Genomic DNA, 23,721 nt, shown 5'->3' with positions numbered 1-23,721 from the left:
CTTTTAGACGGCTCACTCCCCATACATTCCCTATTGGCGTCTTTGCCTTTGTGGATGATGTTATCCACCTAGAAGTATGCCTCTGGGAGTGCTGTGTTCCAGTAATCTCGGTAGCGCGTTCTGTAACTGTGTAATGCTGTAGTGTGATAAGGTAGTGAGGTGTATGTTCGACTCCCAGCTCTGCCAAGTGTGTGTGTGTGTGTGTGTGTGTGTGTGTGTGTGTGTGTGTGTGTGTGTGTGTGTGTGTGTGTTTGTGTGTGTTTCCAGCTACCTGGGGACAGAGTAATGCTTTTAGATGTCTCACTCCCCATACATTCCCTATCAGCGTCTTTGCGGATGATGTCATCCACCTAGAAATATGCCTCTGTGAGTGGTGTGTTCCAGTAATCTCAGTAGCGCGTTCTGTAACTGTGTAATGCTGTAGTGTGATAAGGTAGTTAGGTGTATGTTCGACTCCCAGCCCTGCCAAGTGTGTGTGTGCTTCCAGCTTCCTGGGGACAGAGTAATGCTTTAGATGGCTCAATCCCCATACATTCCCTATCGGCGTCTTTGCCTTTGCAGATGATGTCATCCACCTAGAAGTACGCCTCTGGGAGTGCTGTGTTCCAGTAATCTCGGTAGCATGTTCTGTAACTGCGTAATGCTGTAGTGTGATAAGGTAGTTAGGTGTATGTTCGATGCCCTGCCAAGTGTGTGTGTGTGTGTTTCCAGCTGCCTGGGTTATTTTGTTGCTGGGAAGACCATGGGACATCAAATATGGTGATAGTAAGGCACCTGTTGCCAGTTGTGTACGGATCTGAGCGACACTGAGCAGTGGTTATTAATTTGGAGGTTCGGTATGGGTCATATAACTATTCATTAGAAGACTATACTATGCAGATGAGGTTGACAATAGTGTATCCCATTTATCACCAGGGTGTGATGCAGGTCCCTGCAGTGTATGTGTGTAGTCAGCTGGGTGCAGGGCTTGAATATAGTTGACAGCATGGGAGGGGGGTCAGGCATACTGTAAGTACATTGCAGAACTGTGCCTCAGGAGTGCTCCTGCCTTAGCACGCCTAAGCTAGGGGTGTGTCTATACCTGCCTGGTGACATTGGGAGGGATGACAGCAGTGGTGGGGTAGTCAGGGTGTACAGGCTGCACAAACAGGTGTTGATCAGCACAATCAGCAGATGACATGGCCAGCCCACACCTGAACAGTACAGTAATGTGAGCAAGCAGCATACACACAGGTTTCTTCTGCACTCTACACCACTGGTGTATACCTGTTGGGACATTTCATGACATAGTCCAACCAAATGAGAAGGGTTGCAGCAGGTAACATATACCAACATGTGCAGGCGGCTGGGGCAGTGAGGATGTCTATGCTACTGAACAACCCTTACTGGGGTGACATAAGACTTTATAGACCCAGGGTGACTTACCAGGGGCTACATGGGCTGGGGATGGTGGAGCACTATGGGGTGGGCAGAGACCTCCTACAGTGGCTTGTTGACCTGTGCCTGCCACACCTGACACATCAAACAGGCCGAGGGAAACCCATCACAGTGGATACCATGGTATGTGTTGGCCTAGGTGTACTAGCCACAGGTACCTCACACAGCACAACTGGGGATATCATGGGTATCTCACAGGCATCTGCATCCAGAGTATTGCACCTGTTCACAGACGCCATGTCAACACATGCTAGTGAGCACGTACATGTCCTCAACACACGTGATTAGTAGACCAGTAATATGCGTCAATTCAACCACATGGATGACTACCCTGGGGTACTGGGTGCTATAACCTGCACACACATACACATCAAAGCACCACCGAGTGAGTGGGGTAGGGCCTACAGTCACTGCAGGGGCATACCCTCCAACAGCTAGGCCATATACGATAGCCAGGGCATGAGATTGAATGTGTGTGCTGTCTGCCCTGGAAGCTATGATGATTCTGATATATGGCTTCTGACACAGCTGTACCACACCAATGTCAATATGGACATCCCCTACAGTCTCCTAGTGGGGGATGCTGGGTAAACACTGGTGTCGTGGCTGATGACACCCATCAGTAATGCACACAGACCTGAACACTCACACCATAATGAGGCGGATGCACAGGCAAGACATATAATTGTGCATGTGTTTGGGATGCTCATTTCACAGTTTTGGTATCCGGACACATCCGGTGGAGCCCTGCAGTATTCACTAGCTACATGCATACAAGTTGTTATGGTATTTGCTATGCTACACAATCTTATCCTGCAGTAACAGTTGCAGCAGGAACAGCATGGGGCAGGGCCACACAACCCAACACCACTGCCAAGGCCTGTACATGCACAGTGTGACTTGGTGGAGGAACTACCTGAGCAAGGCACAGTCAGCGAAATCCCGTGCACGGTATGAACTGCCCTTGGCAAAGAGGCAACACAAGGCATATGCACTGACAAAGTAGGTGCCCACGGATTTCTCCCTTCTGACCCACACACAGTACAATGGATGCCAAACATGACACTACCTGTACTTGGCCATGTATAGGAGGTGCACTGTGTGCATCCGACATAGGCAGCCCTCCAGCACCGTCCTCAAGTCCAGAACACACCTAGGGTATGTCTATTGACCTAACAATTGGCAGTTGTATTAGAATGTATATTTACCCATTGCTATGGAATGTATGTGAGCATACAAGTGACTGTGGTGGCCGAATGTTAGGGCAGCAGACAGTACACATCCATAGGGGCACCATGACCTCTGTAGCACATACAGGGTTCACAATGGTAGCCAGTAGTACACAGGGTGTCCTAACCCACTGCAGATTATGGGCTGACCATCATGTGTGTCCATACAGCCCACACACGTTCCATGCAGCTAGACAGATGTGGACCAATACAGACAAATGATATACAATGACCTATGGATATGCCCAATGAATGACCCCAACCCTCTAAGATGCACACAGACTACAGCAGGCCAGGCAGTTTGATGTAGGTTGTGTAAGCTAGGATGTCCAACACCACTGTGCTGGTATTTAAAGCTGGGAACTGACGTACACTGGTATCCCTCCAACCAGCAATTTAGGTAGGTCCACACACTGACATGGAGTACCTGGCATACCAGTACAGTAGCGGCAGATGTGTACAACTGTCAGCTGTGCCCCCCGTCAAACCTACACATGTGAGAGTCATGTGCGCCACCCACGGTGATATGTAGGACTGTGGTTGTGGATAGATGTCCCCCCACGCTATGCAGACATGTAGCAACTGTCAATGCCACATGACCATGAGCTACCCTGCAGACAAAGCATGACACCTGTCTGTGTAGAACAGAGGGGTCAGCACACAGTACTAACTATCTGGACATGTGACACATACGATACAGTTGATCATACTTGGCATGCTCACACACATGATGGTATGATGGTAATGTCAGTCGACAACATGCGTAACAGTCATACTGGGCATGCTCACACACTGAAACACAGGATGGCTAGGCATGCATACACCAGTGGTCCGGACATATCTGCCAGTACATTGCTATACTGTTGGATGACTGCGCTGTATGGTGTGTGTGTGGTCTATTGTCTGTACATATGCCATGGTTTATTGTTAATTCACATGAGCTATGTGCACAGGGTACTGCTACCAACACGTGAATAGGGTGGTTCTTTGTTTGCGGACAGACCGACGCCTTTGGATACGGACTGGGTAAGGCACATTCCAGCAGGTGGGAGCAGTTGTACGTGGGTTTGCACAGTGTTAAGCACTGCTGACCTCTGGTCACAGCACCTTATACCTGTTTAGACTCCACATTTCTTGGACAGTGCACTACTGGCATACTGGTAGACAAACACGCTTACAGCCGCTCGCTCACCGACATTTCTGCTTACATTTGTCACTCACGCTGGGTGTGTGCGATCCCTTGTGATGTGTATTACATTGGACTACATGACTACAGTATCAGGTATGTGTAACCATGTGGCGACGGCAGGCGTTCGACTGTACGGACTCGGTGGCCTGTCCAGTGACGTAATCATATTATATGCGTGTCCCTCATACGATCTGCTCCCATCTGCCTGATACATGGGAACAGATACTCTGCAATGCTGACATGTGGCTATGATTTTGTTAATGCAGCTGTCCACTGAGTCATGCTACCGCATACCTACTGTACATTTTCCACCTTTCAGATTGCACGACAGGAGACTGTAGGAGTGACACCGTTCCCACTTTGCATGGGACAGTCCCTCATTAGGCATATCTCATGTGACAATACCAGACCTCTCCACTAATCGGGGACACATTTCTACAGAATCACAGACAGGTCAAGAAAAAATCAGGGACACTTTTACAAAAGTAGTGCTATTAACTTGAAACATTGACAAAATCAGAGCATATGACTTAATACACATTTTCTGAAGTAAAAGAAGCTTATAACTCTTACTTATTGTCATTAGTCATTAAGTGTAATTCACCACCTTTCCTTCAAAAGTCACTAATTTTAGGAGGGATTAAGAGGGACAGAGTTAAACTTTCAGTCAAACTCAGGGACGTACCTGAAATTCAGGGACAGTTGCGAGGTATGGACAATACTCTAGCCATTGCAACTGTCCTGATTAGGGGACATTCTCATGTTGTACATGTCTGTACTGGTTGCCTGTTATAGGTCTTATATACGTGACACGTCGATATGTTATATGTAGTAGCATAAGCAACTTTACTGCTGCAAGACTATGCTTTGATTTGTGCTGATATGTATATTTCTGTACTATGCATGGCTGTAGGTATGTTCTGCCCTAGTACGTCTGACATTTCTACAGAGCAGGTTCCACTTTGGCCATTCAGAATGGTGGCGGCCCTATAGACCCTATATGTAGAGCTATCACATGTGTCAAGGCAACACATACCCACAGCCAGTAGTAAACTGACGACTTCCATGGTTTGCATACGTTAAAGTTATTCATGTAGCATTATAATTGATAATACTGTTTCCTATTACATGTAGCTGTTTCTGATACAACAAATTATTTCTGACACCACTACACACACTATATAGCCTCCTTTCCCGAACTCACAGGCCATGTGCCATAACTGTCATTTTGCAGGACACAACTGCCCAGATGGGTGTGTCCCTCGCAGGCGTACGGGTGTTGAACCACTTCTATTATGCTATCATCTACCTAAGGTGGTCAGCAAATTATGCACTTTCCGTCACTAGCAGAACTCACATACCAATGGGTGTGAATGAACACTGTATCAGGAACAATGATAACCAGGCACATTCACAGTCACAGAGCATATGTATTTATTCTCGTTTGTCGAGGTACATGCTGTTTATGACTCATACATGTTGTCATCTGTCATTACCTGTATTCCTCCACCTGTTCACCTAATATCACTAGTTCTGGAAGTGTTTAGTTGGACTTTGTTACATTCTGATACATAACTATGGACGTCCATGCTAATCGGGTACACGGCACTGATTTGGTCTCTATGTATTCCCCCGATGGTTTACAGACTATCTAGTAGATGTGTTCAGGTTTGGGAGGTGTAGGCGTATGCTATGCCCACATAGGAATATTAATGACTTCCACTGGGCGGGCCTACTACATCTCTGCCAACCAGCACCTGCACACTTAAGCCCATTATTGCATACCCATGGTCCACCTACCTGGCACCCCTCTACAACAGTCATGACAAATACTTACTGCGAGCTCAGCTGGGGTATGAGCACACCCCTACACATTGCCCACTCTCCCCAACATGGGACACATGTCATACGTTTTGTCAACCCATGTATTATCACACTTGCACAACCTACTGTTCCATGTACACCTACATCCTGCTTGTATTAGTGTCAGCAGATTCACATGTACCCTAAATTTCTGGGGTCCCGCAAGGGACACCGTTATCCATGTTTAAAGTGTAGACCTTGCAGATCTCTCCCACTGGTACTTTCCTACCAGTGTTTTGGACAGCAGCAGTGTATTGATCTGTATTACCTGTCTGTATGTCTGACTGGCCTAGCTGGGCGGTGTGGGGGGGTACAACATTTATTTACTGGACCTCCCAGTCACATATGCCCGGGCTGTAAATATGTTACCCCTAATTGCTGTGAAGTAACCTATTTATGTACATGTGTATATCTACACTGACATATATATTTTGTTTGTGTGTATGTGTATATATCAGTACCTGTTGTTTGTGTATATATATCTATCTATATATATCCGTAGTATATCCTTGTGTGTGTGTGTGTATATATATATATATATATATATATATATATATCTGTATGAATATATATGTGTATGTAAATTAATATATATATATATATATATATATATATATATATATATATATATATATATATATATACATACACATTTTTATCTATATATATATATATATATATATACATCTGTGTGTCCGTTAACCTATACATTTCCCGGACATGGACACTTACACATGCGTATTGGGTTTTATCTCTGCTTCAACAGCATACTATTGCCTTAGTCATTATGACACCGACACTTCACTTCGGTGAACTTGTGATCAGTATATAATATATTGCATGTTATACAGAGGACAGATGTCGCACGTTTTTCATGTCTGGGGTGCCGCTGCTAACTGGGATGTGATACAGTGTCATTCGACCTATTACTCGTATATGCAGCCTATTATTCCTGCTACTGTGTTTGTTTCTGTGGACATTCATATTATTACTGTTGATAGAATGAGTGTTTGTGTTACTGCAATTGTACGTCATCATATTGATGTCTTCATGTAGTTGTGTCTTTCTGCTTTTCCCAGTTTGGGGCTGCCACAGCAGAACTCCGTTCCGCTCATGGGTGGCGAATAGGTTTTATGTGCTGGGCTGCCAGCCCTGACGCACAACGTCCAACAATGATATGCCCATTCACGCATGTCTCCATGCAAATGATGCTCTATCTGGGAATTGCACCTACGTACTAGCTGACCTCCACGGGCCACTCCATTGCACCCAGCGCAACATACCCTAGCACTCCTGTGTCCATAATCGCATATCCATAGTTTCTCCTGCACACCTGTGTTTAGTTTCCACGCATAACAGCCATTATATACCTGATATTGCAGCCATGACACACCTTTACACATTGCCCCCTCCAGAACATTGGGGCCTACACACATTTTGTACCACCTCGTGTATTCACAGGCTCACCAGCCATTCATATTTGCACATACGTGCCTTTCCTGGTGTTATGGATTACGAATGATTTGCGGGTTATAGTGTAGGTGGTCGCAACATGTACTACATTCCGTCTGTTTACAATGTTGACATAGCACTTCAATGATGTCATGGCCACTGGTATAACCCTGCCTCTGGTGTGGAGCGGTGCTCTACTCACACTTGTGCAGCTTTATCTGACATGCGCTGCAAGCACTTTATAATTCCTTACTTGCTCTGGATTCCCTTCTCAACCCTTGTGTTTCCTTTCCCATTTGACTATTTCATTCATTTATAGATACAATGAATATTATTCTGGACATCAGTTATAAATTCGCTACAGGTATGCAATAGTCCTGTCAACAGATGTGACAGTTGGTTGGTGTACTTGTGTATGGACCTCTGTGATACTTGGGGACTTGTTTCTACAGTGACAGGGACAAAGCTATGACAACTCAGGGACAATCACGGACACTTCTACCATATTAGTACTATTAACATGGAACGTGTTGACAGATTCGTAATACTACTAATTTTCTGCAGTTAAATATGTCTATTACTCTTCATTGTTGTAAGTAGTCATTCTCATTCAACACCTTTCCTTCAAAGGTCACTGGCTTTGTGAGTGGTTAAGAGGCTGGTCAGTTATTGTGCGAATGCTCTGACCATTGGTAGCATTGACACTGTCATATGTACAGGTTGGGATATATTCTGGGGACTAGGGTTGCCACCTTTTCAAATGGCCAAGATGGGACATTTTCGGAACACACATCAGATTTTACAGGCCGACACATACCCATGGTCAGTACAAAGGATAGAACTTTACTTATTTGCCTACATAAAAGCCTATTCTTGTAGCGGTTTAGTTGCTTATTCTGTTTCTTGTAACATTTAGGTATTTTAGATACAGAAATAATTATTTTATGCAACTATTACATAACATATGGGACATAATTATGTCCTACAATCTCTGGACATTTGCCATTTTTAATATTCTTTGTCAGGACACAACTGCCCAAAGAGGGACTGTTCCTCGCAAAGTGGGACAGATGATAACCCTACTGGTGACACCAGATTGTTTGGTCCAACACATAGCCACGGTCAGTGCAGGTTTAGAACATTCATTAGTTTCCTAGCTGTGAGCCTATACCTTTAGCACTTTTGTTGTTTGCCTGTTTCTTGTATGAATTATGTTTATTCTATCCTGATGTGACCATTTTAGGCAACTGTTACATGCAGTATGGTACATAGTTATTTCCTACAATCACAGGACATTTGGCATTGTATCATTGTTGGTCAGGTCACACCTACACACACATTAATTGTCAATCACACAGTGGATCAGGGGGTATCCTGTTTATGTCAGTGCCTTCATCACCCTTATACCATGTGCCACTATGTGAATGTGTGGAATATATTCTCTCGCTTATTCGTGTCGGGACACTTGCGTCACGGGCAGGTGTTTGATCCTGGGTAGTAGGTTCTGCATGACCATCTAGGGCTGGACAGTCTCATGCACCACTACTGCACATTCCAACTTGTGTCCAGATGTCTGCAAGACTGGACATCATGTCTTCATACTCATTCTAATGTTTACACAGGTTACTTATCCCATGAGGAATACCCAAAAATTTAACAAGACCGATAATAACAAGACCGATACCAACCATTCTTCTGGCATTAAGAAAATGTCCTGGGGGTTTTACATGCAAGGGATACATAGTTTGCAATCCTGAAACTGCCTAGGGTGACACTACCTACTACATATGCGTAGTGGTCACTATGTGTAGATGTGGCTGCACCAAACTAGTAGGCCAAGTATGGCTGGATTTGGTGGACGTTCAGGTATGGGGGCAGGTCGTGTGCCATGGAGGGGATGCTGGGTAGTCCATTATGCATCCAGGTGTGTTGCATTTGATATGGCCAGTTCCATCAGGACTAATCTGTGGGTATGTGCCGGTGACATTTCTGTACATTTGTATCGCACATTTTAATATTCATATGTTTGTGGGATTGTGTTCTACAGTATGGCCTGTCTGGTTGTATTGCGGATGTGTATACATGTTTTTGTGTTTCTTTCTGCTTCACCCGCTGCTCCCTCATACACCTCTGGTTCACCTATTCTGCATACTACACAGTGTCGCCTTTGAGGATTATACCATTACCCATCCCCCCCGACACACATATTCCTGACACTCCATCCATCACTGCTTTGGTTGATGGCCCATGACACGGTCAAGGTAACACATTGCATACCCTACATATGTCAGGTACCTGTATGGTTGTGTGGACTACCGTGCCATGTTTGACCTTCCACATGCTATACCTCACGCACATAGGTACATGCCCATACTTAACTTTCAAGACATGGTTTGTATATCTGGGTAATACCCGTTCAACTGTGACACATCCTGACAAGTTCGGCTTGAACTGCAGATGTGCGGAATTTGGCCGACTGTTCTAATCATTGGTAGGTTGCCAGCTTTTCCTTTGTCCAGGATGGGATATATTCCGGACACATATCCGATTGTACTGGACAACATGTACCCACAGTCAACGCTACAGATAATACTGTTCCTTTCAGCCTACATGTTGCCTTATTGTTGTAGCAGTTTATATGCTCCTTCTGTTTTGTTTCCATGCTTATTCTATTTCCTGTCACATTTGGTGTGTGAAATACAGACATACCTATTGTATGTGTCTATTACATGCATTGTGGGATATAATTCAGTCATACGGTAGCTAGATATTTACATTTATTGTGTTTTTTGTTATGGACACATCTGCCCAGCTGTGTACCCTCCCTCACAATATGAGTCAGCTGGTGACTCTGACCATTGGGCTGGACATACCTATTGGTGGCGCGCTAACATATGATGCATTTCACTTCCACTTGGTATAACTATCTACACTGCGTTGGACTATGGGCACATGGTTTTCAAGGTCATTTGTTCATGGGATAGGGACCCATTATTCCCTACCATGCATTTGTGTTTGCTTCTTCATTTTGTGTTCGCAGGAACTGTCTTGCATGTTTTGCATACGTTTCAGTATCCACGGACACTGACAGATGTGATTACTATTGCTTGCAAATTGTTATATGCAAGCATTTTAGGTTGCACGTCGAAAGCTGACATTTCCATGCCTCCGTGCGGCACTTCGATATGCCCTATGCACTTGCACTCCTTTCCTATGCAGGTGGCTGTGAGGGCAGTGCGCCTTCATTAATATGCATTTGGCGCTACTGCGCCATCTTCACGCCACACGGTCGGCGCAGGCCTAATGCCGGCCTTGCGCCAAGCTTCATGAATCCCGGGGATAGTGTTCAGACTGCAACCAAATACTGCTCTGTATCTTAGCTCAAGGATCATAGATAAATCTAAAAAATAATGCAGGACAAAGGTCATATTTGGTGACAGATACTGATTTTATATATTTGGAAACTTACTTTATACTTGGAAACTTGCTAGAATACTATGCATGTTTTGCATTAGCATGTTTTTTCTGAAGGCAATTTAGTTTGAACCTTAAATATCTGTTAGTATTTATTAATTGCAATCCTCACTGATTTACCAGAAAACCACAGATTTTACAGGAAAACAGACCAAAAAATAAGGCAACCTTCTATGCCCCTCACACACACACATGTGTGTGTGTGTGTGTGTGTGTGTGTGTGTGTGTGTGTGTGTGTGTGTGTGTATATATAAATATATATATATATATATATATATATATATATATATATATATATATTATATGTATGGGTCTACTATCGTAGATCAAAATTACACTATTTCAAAATACAATAGTAGTGTCCCACTAACGCCAAAGTGCACTTTAACGAAAGTGCACTTTCGCGAAAGTCACTAAGTCGAACGGGACATGTCCTGCACTGTGGTGTGGTAGTCACAGATCTTAGGGTTAGGGCTTGGGTTAAGGATAGTGGATAGCCCTACTAGCTATCCACTATCCATTACCCAAGCCCTAACCCTTCATTCGTTCTAGTGACTGTTGCGAAAGTGCACTTCCGTTGAAGTGCACATTCGCGTTAGTGGGGCACTACTATCGTATTTTGAAATAGTGCAATTTCGATCTATGGTAGTAGACCTCTATATATATATATATATATATATATATATATATATATATATATATATATATATATATATATATATATATATATATTTATATATACATATACACACTATAACTCTCAACTTCTTCACTCCAGAATTCTGGACAAAGGCAACAACAATCTAAGAACAGAGACACAGAATTATAGCTGTAGTCATCATTATTCAGTTAAAAAGATTCTAGAGCAAGAGGTTTTCATCAGCATGCATTTTCTGCATAGCTTTCAGCTGTACTAATTTTTGCAAAATTCCCAGATTTTTGCCTCATATCTTTGTTCTGTTCCTCATAAAACTTATGCTTTTTTTCTGACAAATCATTGAGGACTGAATTCACTAAATAATGACAGACATTTAAGTTTCAGAATTCATATCATTTAAAAAATGTGTAGCAGATTGATTCTAGCAAATTTCTAAGTTTATATGAGCAATATTTAGTCTGTTCCTATTTTTGGCCTTGGCTCCTCCTCCCGCCCCCTCCCCCCATTTTTCAGCTTTGTCAAGATTTCTTGACCTGAGAGGTTGAGAAGTATTCTGAACAATAAGAAGTATAAAGCTCTAATGTTTCACTTTGCTGACTGGCTATAACCAGAAAGTCAAACAGTTTTCTAGGTAAATAGCAAAATAATGCAGAAAAATGAGGGAGAAATGAGAGATATGCTTTCTCCAACACACACACATGTATAGGTTCATAGGTGTATATAAGGCTAATGACCACTATGGCCTCTATAAGCCTAGCCATGTAGCCCAAATGTGTCCCACAAGTTATATGTTTTAGACATTTATATAGGGGTGAATGCTGGTTATAACATGATTTACTGACTGTCTTTATCCATCAGAGATGTGGGTGCCAGAAAAGGGGTGAATTTTTGATTTCTCATCCAATGGTCCAAGTTATGCTTTAATAGGGTCAGGGACAGATTTTGTTTCACATGGATGGGGAGCCTGTTCCAGAGAAAGGGAATTATTTGAAATACATATCTGTCTCTACAACATGTCCTGTTTATGTTACAAGAAAAATGTGGGTCTTTAGATCTAGTACTTCTGCTGCTGTTAGTATTGCAGATGCACAAAAGGGTCATCAGAATGGGATCCAGAGATGCCTTGTATGCCAGGCACAGTATAGTGGTACAATGACTTCCCGGAACCAAGATACCATGCAGTTATAAGCTGAGAAAACATAGAAAGTTTTCCTTACCACCTTGGATACATGTAAGACCAGGTTACTATCTACATGTGTTCCCATTCCCATATGCGTATACACATACACATACCCCCCACATGCATGCGCACAGACACACACAAATATACATATTAAGTCAAGTACTTACCTTCCTACATGCAGGCTTACTTGATGCAAGGAAAAACAAAATGACATATTCCATTCACCTGTCCCAGCCATGTACACTAAACCTTTCTTTCTCTTTCAGTTTCTTCTGAGGCAGCCTGAGCCAGTAGAAAGGGCTCCTTGCTGCTTCTTTAAGCAGCCTGGTGAGTCACTTTTTGATCGACATCTCTGATATCCACAAAATCTGTCTGAATTCATGGGACTGAATTTGCAAAGCTCCAAGTTGGATGTTTTGAAAGCAACCTGGCTGATGAAATGTGCCAATTTTTTTTTCTATCAAGGCAGAGCTCTTCGGACCTCCATGCATGCTCATTTGACGAATTCCAAGTGCCAGGGGCAAAAGAGAAAGACATGAAGTCAACTATTTTTTTTTAAATTAAAAATAATAGTTGGATTTCTGAATAGAATGCTATCTCTCTTTTTTTTTTTGAAATTGGAGGAAGGAGGCTGCAGCCCAGCAGTCAGTCTCATGAGCTGCCCCTGTAAATTTGCAATTCCTATTACATATCTTGTCTACTGAAATATATGCTGGTCAGTGATGAACCATTTCTAAAGAAGACGAGGTAATCTGAATATAAAATAACTGTTCTGCACTGGAAATAGAAAGTTAATAAATTGTATGAACACTCCAAGCACCTAGCCTTCAGAAACTCTTACTGCCAGTGCACTAGTGTAGAGCTTGCTTTGTAAATTGTGACATAAAGGTTCTGTTGTTTAGGAAATATGTCATCTTTGCCAAATGCTGTCATGAGAATGACAAATGAGTGTAGATGACTTTTGAAAAGTCAGTGATTTAAGGTGTCAGAGGTCCTTTTTGAAGAAAACAATTTACCTTTTTTGGTAGTAGTAAAGGAAGAATTTTTCATGGTTGTCCTAGTCTGGTTCTCCCAAATGTGTGTGTGTGTGAGTGTGTGTGTGTGTGTGTGTGTGTGTGTGTGTGTGTGTGTGTGTGTGTGTGTGTGTGTGTGTGTACATGTGTGCGTGTGTGTATGTGTGTGTGTGTGTAGATGCATAAATATATATATATATATATATATATATATATGTGTGTGTGTGTGTGTGTGTGTGTGTGTGTGTGTGTGTGTGTGTGTGTGTGTCTGTGTGTGTGTCTGTGTGTCTGTGTGTATGTATATAAACAGATAGATAAATAATGATATAGATACCTAACTCTTGTGGTCATAGTCAAGGTAAAAAATGGTCCAAGGACATTAAAAAATGAGAAATAAATAAATGACAATGTCATTACTTAAATGAACTGGAATTACACCTTATATCATACATGGAAGCCAAAAATAATATTTCTTATCTTTGCTGATAAAATAAAAGTCTTAATCTGAAGATCCAAGCTGTGCATTTCAGCATTATGAGAAGTCAGGCCATTATATTATGCAGAAAGATGCAAACAAACATAATCAAAGTACTTTAAGGTCAAATAAGCAGCAGTGGCAATGATTCACAGTGACCCAACTGCCCAAAGTGCTTTTATATACAACGCAGCTGCCACGTAAGATTTTTTTGTCAGATCTAGATTATTTTTTCCAATGTGCACCTTTCAGTTGTAGTGCATTCCCAATGCGTTCTTTGCAGCCAGAAATCCTGTTGAGCAATTATTAGTCTGTAGCAGTGGTGGACTGCATGAGTAATACCAGTATGAGCATTAGTCAATCCTTTCATCCACATGTCGATTTAAGTTTGTGAGCATCCGTAGAGTTCCATAAATGAAACGTGCTTAGAGACGAGCAGCATGATTCAGTATATCTGTGGAAATGAATGAATGCTGTATCTCAATATGTCTAAATTCAAACAGAACTGCTACATACAAATGTCAGCATCTTAAGTAATTATTTCAGAACTTGTGTTTTTTGGATCATTTCGAAAACCACCTTTAATAAAGAAGAGTAAAGAAACATCAAGTATGTAATTTATTTTTGCATTATATATACCATCATTCTATGTAACAGTACACATATGTCATTTATTATTATATTATATAAACCACCATTCTATGTAACATTACAAGTATGTCATTTATTATTGTATTATATATACCATCATTCTATGTAACAATGTAACACTACAAGTATGTCATTTATTATTGTATTATATATACCATCATTCTATGTAACAGTACAAGTATGTCATTTATTATTGTATTATATATACCATCATTCTAGGTAACACTACAAGTATGTCATTTATTATTGTATTATATATACCATCATTCTATGTAACACTACAAGTATGTCATTTATTATTGTATTATATATACCATCATTCTATGTAACAGTAGAAGTATGTCATTTATTATTGTATTATATATACCATCATTCGATGTAACAGTACAAGTATGTCATTTATTATTGTATTATATATACCATCATTCAATGTAACACAACAAGTATGTCATTTATTATAGTATTATATATACCATTATGCTATGTAACACTGCAAGTATGTCATTTATTATTGTATTATATATACCATCATTCAAAGTAACAGTAGAAGTATGTCATTTATTATTATTTTATAAATACCATCAATCGATGTAACAGTACAAGTATGTCATTTATTATGGTATTATATATGCCATCATTCTATGTAACACTACAAGTATGCCATTTATTAATATATTATATATACCATCATTCGATGTAACAGTACAAGTATGTCATTTATTGTATTATATATACCATCATTCTATGTAACAGTACAAGTATGTCATTTATTATTGTATTATATATACCATCATTCTATGTAACACTACAAGTATGTCATTTATTATTGTATTATATATACCATCATTCTATGTAACAGTACAAGTATGTAATTTATTATTGTATTATATATACCATCATTCTATGTAACAGTACAAGTATGTCATTTATTATTGTATTATATATACCATCATTCTATATAACACTGCAAGCATGTCATTTATTATTGTATTATATATACCATCATTCTATGTAACCGTACAAGTTTGTCATTTATTATTGTATTATATATACCATCATTCTATGTAACACTACAAGTATGTCATTTATTATTGTATTATATATACCATCATTCTATGTAACACTACAAGTATGTCATTTATTATTGTATTATATATACCATCATTCTATGTAACAGTACAAGTATATAATTTATTAATGTATTATATATACCATCATTCCATGTAACAGTACAAGTATGTAATTTATTATTGTATTATGTATACCATCATTCTATGTAACACTACAAGTATGTCATTTATTATTGTATTATATATACCAGCATTCTATGTAACAGCACACGTTTGTCATTTATTATTGTATTATATTTACCATCATTCTATGTAACAGTACACGGATGTCATTTATTAATGTATTATATATACCATCATTCTATGTAACAGTACAAGTATTTCATTTATTATTGTATTATATATACCATCATTCTATGTAACAGTACAGGTATGTCATTTATTAATGTATGATATATACCATCATTCTATGTAACAGTACAAGTATCTCATTTATTATTGTATTATATATACCATCATTCTATGTAACAGTACAAGTATGTCATTTATTATTGTATTATATATACCATCATTCTATATAACAGTACACGTACTACATTTATTAACGTATTATATATACCATCATTCTGTGTAACCGTAAAAGCATGTCATTTATTATTGTATTACATATACCATCATTCTATGTAACAGTACAGGTATGTCATTTATTATTGCATTATATATAAATACCATCATTCTATATAACAGTACAAGTATGTCATTTATTATTGAGGTATATATACCATCATTCTATGTAACAGTACAAGTATGTAATTTATTATTGTATTATATATACCATCATTCTATGTAACAGTACAAGTATGTATTTTATTATTGTATTATACATACCATCATTCTATGTAACATTACAAGTATCTCATTTATTACTGTATTATATATACCATCATTCTATGTAACATTACAAGTAAGTCATTTATTAATATATTATATATACCATCATTCTATGTAACAGTATATCATTTATTATTGTATTATACATACCATCATTCTGTGTAAAATTACAAGTATGTCTTTTATTATTGTATTACACATACCATCATTCTATGTAACATTACAAGTATGTCATTTATTATTGTATGATATATATACCATCACTCTATGTAACAGTACAAGTATGTCATTTATTATTGTATTATATATACCATCATTCTATGTAACACTACAAGTATGTAAATTATTATAGTATTATATATACCATCATTCTATGTAACAGTACAAGTATGTCATTTATTACTGTATTACATATACCATCATTCTATGTAACACTACAAATAAGTCATTTATTATTGTATTATATATACCATCATTCTATATAAAAGTACAAGTATGTCATTTATTATTGTATTATATATACCATCATTCTATGTAAGAGTACAAGTATGGCATTTATTATTGTATTATATATACCATGATTCTATGTAACACTCGAAGTATGTCATTTATTATTGTATTATATATACCATCATTCTATGTAACAGTACAAGTATGTCATTTATTATTGTATTATATATACCATCATTCTATGTAACACTACAAGTATGTCATTTATTATTGTATTAGATATACCATCATTCTATGTAACAGTACAAGTATGTCATTTATTATTGTATTATATATACCATCATTCTATGTAACAGTACAAGTATATAATTTATTAATGTATTATATATACCATCATTCCATGTAACAGTACAAGTATGTAATTTATTATTGTATTATGTATACCATCATTCTATGTAACACTACAAGTATGTCATTTATTATTGTATTATATATACCAGCATTCTATGTAACAGCACACGTATGTCATTTATTATTGTATTATATATACCATCATTATATGTAACAGTACAAGTATGCCATTTATTAATGTATTATATATACCATCATTCTATGTAACAGTACAAGTATGTCATTTATTATTGTATTATATATACCATCATTCTATGTAACAGTACACGGATGTCATTTATTAATGTATGATATATACCATCATTCTATGTAACAGTACAAGTATCTCATTTATTATTGTATTATATATACCATCATTCTATGTAACAGTACAGGTATGTCATTTATTATTGTATTATATATACCATCATTCTATGTAACAGTACACGTACGTCATTTATTAACGTATTATATATACCATCATTCTATGTAACAGTAAAAGTATCTCACTTATTATTGTATTACATATACCATCATTCTATGTAACAGTACAGGTATGTCATTTATTATTGCATTATATATAAATACCATCATTCTATATAACAGTACAAGTATGTCATTTATTATTGAGGTATATATACCATCATTCTATGTAACAGTACAAGTATGTAATTTATTATTGTATTATATATACCATCATTCTATGTAACAGTACAAGTATGTATTTTATTATTGTATTATACATACCATCATTCTATGTAACATTACAAGTATCTCATTTATTACTGTATTATATATACCATCATTCTATGTAACATTACAAGTAAGTCATTTATTAATATATTATATATACCATCATTCTATGTAACAGTATATCATTTATTATTGTATTATACATACCATCATTCTGTGTAAAATTACAAGTATGTCTTTTATTATTGTATTACACATACCATCATTCTATGTAACATTACAAGTATGTCATTTATTATTGTATTATATATACCATCACTCTATGTAACAGTACAAGTATGTCATTTATTATTGTATTATATATACCATCATTCTATGTAACACTACAAGTATGTGAATTATTATAGTATTATATATACCATCATTCTATGTAACAGTACAAGTATGTCATTTATTACTGTATTACATATACCATCATTCTATGTAACACTACAAATAAGTCATTTATTATTGTATTATATATACCATCATTCTATATAAAAGTACAAGTATGTCATTTATTATTGTATTATATATACCATCATTCTATGTAACAGTACAAGTATGTCATTTATTATTGTATTATATATACCATGATTCTATGTAACACTCGCAGTATGTCATTTATTATTGTATTATATATACCATCATTCTATGTAACAGTACAAGTATGTCATTTATTATTGTATTATATATACCATCATTCTATGTAACACTACAAGTATGTCATTTATTATTGTATTATATATACCATCATTCTATGTAACAGTACAAGTATGTCATTTATTATTGTATTATATATACCATCATTCTATGTAACAGTACAAGTATGTCATTTATTATTGTATTATATATACCATCATTCTATGTAACAGTACAAGTATGTCATTTATTATTGTATTATATTTACCATCATTCTATGTAACAGTACAAGTATGTCATTTATTATTGTATTATATATACCATCATTCTATGTAACAGTACAAGTATGTCATTTATTATTGTATTATATATACCATCATTCTATGTAACAGTACAAGTATGTCATTTATTATTGTAATATATATACCATCGTTCTATGTAACAGTACAAGTATGTAATTTATTGTATTATATATACCATCATTCTATGTAACAGTACAAGTATGTCATTTATTATTGTATTATATATACCATCATTCTATATAACACTACAAGCATGTCATTTATTATTGTATTACATATACCATCATTCTATGTAACAGTACAGGTATGTCATTTATTATTGCATTATATATAAATACCATCATTCTATATAACAGTACAAGTATGTCATTTATTATTGAGGTATATATACCATCATTCTATGTAACAGTACAAGTATGTAATTTATTATTGTATTATATATACCATCATTCTATGTAACAGTACAAGTATGTATTTTATTATTGTATTATACATACCATCATTCTATGTAACATTACAAGTATCTCATTTATTACTGTATTATATATACCATCATTCTATGTAACATTACAAGTAAGTCATTTATTAATATATTATATATACCATCATTCTATGTAACAGTATATCATTTATTATTGTATTATACATACCATCATTCTGTGTAAAATTACAAGTATGTCTTTTATTATTGTATTACACATACCATCATTCTATGTAACATTACAAGTATGTCATTTATTATTGTATTATATATACCATCACTCTATGTAACAGTACAAGTATGTCATTTATTATTGTATTATATATACCATCATTCTATGTAACACTACAAGTATGTGAATTATTATAGTATTATATATACCATCATTCTATGTAACAGTACAAGTATGTCATTTATTACTGTATTACATATACCATCATTCTATGTAACACTACGAGTAAGTAATTTATTATTGTATTATATATACCATCATTCTATATAACAGTACAAGTATGTCATTTATTATTGTATTATATATACCATCATTCTATGTAACAGTACAAGTATGTCATTTATTATTGTATTATATATACCATGATTCTATGTAACACTCGCAGTATGTCATTTATTATTGTATTATATATACCATCATTCTATGTAACAGTACAAGTATGTCATTTATTATTGTATTATATATACCATCATTCTATGTAACACTACAAGTATGTCATTTATTATTGTATTATATATACCATCATTCTATGTAACAGTACAAGTATGTCATTTATTATTGTATTATATATACCATCATTCTATGTAACAGTACAAGTATGTCATTTATTATTGTATTATATATACCATCATTCTATGTAACAGTACAAGTATGTCATTTATTATTGTATTATATATACCATCATTCTATATAACACTACAAGCATGTCATTTATTATTGTATTACATATACCATCGTTCTATGTAACAGTACAAGTATGTAATTTATTGTATTATATATACCATCATTCTATGTAACAGTACAAGTATGTCATTTATTATTGTATTATATATACCATCATTCTATATAACACTACAAGCATGTCATTTATTATTGTATTACATATACCATCATTCTATGTAACAGTACAGGTATGTCATTTATTATTGCATTATATATAAATACCATCATTCTATATAACAGTACAAGTATGTCATTTATTATTGAGGTATATATACCATCATTCTATGTAACAGTACAAGTATGTAATTTATTATTGTATTATATATACCATCATTCTATGTAACAGTACAAGTATGTATTTTATTATTGTATTATACATACCATCATTCTATGTAACATTACAATTATCTCATTTATTACTGTATTATATATACCATCATTCTATGTAACATTACAAGTAAGTAATTTATTAATATATTATATATACCATCATTCTATGTAACAGTATATCATTTATTATTGTATTATACATACCATCATTCTGTGTAAAATTACAAGTATGTCTTTTATTATTGTATTACACATACCATCATTCTATGTAACATTACAAGTATGTCATTTATCATTGTATTATATATACCATCACTCTATGTAACAGTACAAGTATGTCATTTATTATTGTATTATATATACCATCATTCTATGTAACACTACAAGTATGTGAATTATTATAGTATTATATATACCATCATTCTATGTAACAGTACAAGTATGTCATTTATTACTGTATTACATATACCATCATTCTATGTAACACTACGAGTAAGTAATTTATTATTGTATTATATATACCATCATTCTATGTAACAGTACAAGTATGTCATTTATTACTGCATTATTTATACCATCATTCTATGTAACACTACAAGTATGCCATTTGTTATTGTATTATATATTCCATAATTCTATGTAACAGTACAAGTATGTCATTTATTAATGTATTATATATACCATCATTCTATGTAACACTACAAGTATGTCATTTATTATTGTATTATATATACCATCATTCTATGTAACAGTACAAGTATGTCATTTATTATTGTATTATATATACCATCATTCTATATAACACTACAAGCATGTCATTTATTATTGTATTATATATACCATCATTCTATGTAACCGTACAAGTATGTCATTTATTATTGTATTATATAAATACCATCATTCTATGTACCAGTACAAGTATGTCCTTTATTATTGTATTATACATACCATCATTCTATGTAACAGTACAAGTATATCATTTATTAATGTATTATATATACCATCAGTCTATGTAACACTACAAGTATGTCATTTCTTATTGTATTATATATACCATCATTCTATGTAACAGTACAAGTATGTCATTTATTATTGTAATATATATATATATACCATCATTCTATGTAACAGTACAAGTATGTCATTTATTATTGTATTATCTATACCATCATTCTATGTAACAGTACAAGTAATTTATTATTGTATTATATATACCATCATTCTATGTAACAGTACAAGTATGTCATTTATTATTGTATTATATATACCATCATTCTATGTAACAGTACAAGTATGTCATTTATTATTGTATTATATATACCATCATTCTATATAACACTACAAGCATGTCATTTATTATTGTATTATATATACCATCATTCTATTTAACACTACAAGTATGTCATTTATTAATGTATTATATATGCCATCATTCTATGTAACAGTACAAGTATGTATTTTATTATTGTATTATACATACCATCATTCTATGTAACATTACAATTATCTCATTTATTACTGTATTATATATACCATCATTCTATGTAACATTACAAGTAAGTAATTTATTAATATATTATATATACCATCATTCTATGTAACAGTATATCATTTATTATTGTATTATACATACCATCATTCTGTGTAAAATTACAAGTATGTCTTTTATTATTGTATTACACATACCATCATTCTATGTAACATTACAAGTATGTCATTTATCATTGTATTATATATACCATCACTCTATGTAACAGTACAAGTATGTCATTTATTATTGTATTATATATACCATCATTCTATGTAACACTACAAGTATGTGAATTATTATAGTATTATATATACCATCATTCTATGTAACAGTACAAGTATGTCATTTATTACTGTATTACATATACCATCATTCTATGTAACACTACGAGTAAGTAATTTATTATTGTATTATATATACCATCATTCTATATAACAGTACAAGTATGTCATTTATTATTGTATTATATATACCATCATTCTATGTAACAGTACAAGTATGTCATTTATTATTGTATTATATATACCATCATTCTATGTAACAGTACAAGTATGTCATTTATTATTGTATTATATATACCATCATTCTATGTAACACTACAAGTATGTCATTTATTATTGTATTATATATACCATCATTCTATGTAACAGTACAAGTATGTCATTTATTATTGTATTATATATACCATCATTCTATGTAACACTACAAGTATGTCATTTATTATTGTATTATATATACCATCATTCTATGTAACAGTACAAGTATGTCATTTATTATTGTATTATATATACCATCATTCTATGTAACACTACAAGTATGTCATTTATTATTGTATTAGATATACCATCATTCTATGTAACAGTACAAGTATGTCATTTATTATTGTATTATATATACCATCATTCTATGTAACACTACAAGTATGTCATTTATTATTGTATTATATATACCATCATTCTATGTAACAGTACAAGTATGTCATTTATTATTGTAATATATATATACCATCATTCTATGTAACAGTACAAGTATGTCATTTATTATTGTATTATATATACCATCATTCTATGTAACACTACAAGTATGTCATTTATTATTGTATTATATATACCATATTTCTATGTAACAGTACAAGTATGTCATTTATTATTGTAATATATATACCATCATTCTATGTAACAGTACAAGTATGTCATTTATTATTGTATTATATATACCATCATTCTATGTAACAGTACAAGTATGTAATTTATTATTGTATTATATATACCATCATTCTATGTAACAGTACAAGTATGTCATTTATTATTGTATTATATACCA

This window comes from Protopterus annectens, chromosome 1.part2 (genome assembly GCF_019279795.1).
Source record: "Protopterus annectens isolate FY-2018-M chromosome 1.part2, PAN1.0, whole genome shotgun sequence".
NCBI classification, from domain to species: Eukaryota; Metazoa; Chordata; order Ceratodontiformes; family Protopteridae; genus Protopterus; species Protopterus annectens.
This window is presented reverse-complemented; position numbering follows the sequence as displayed.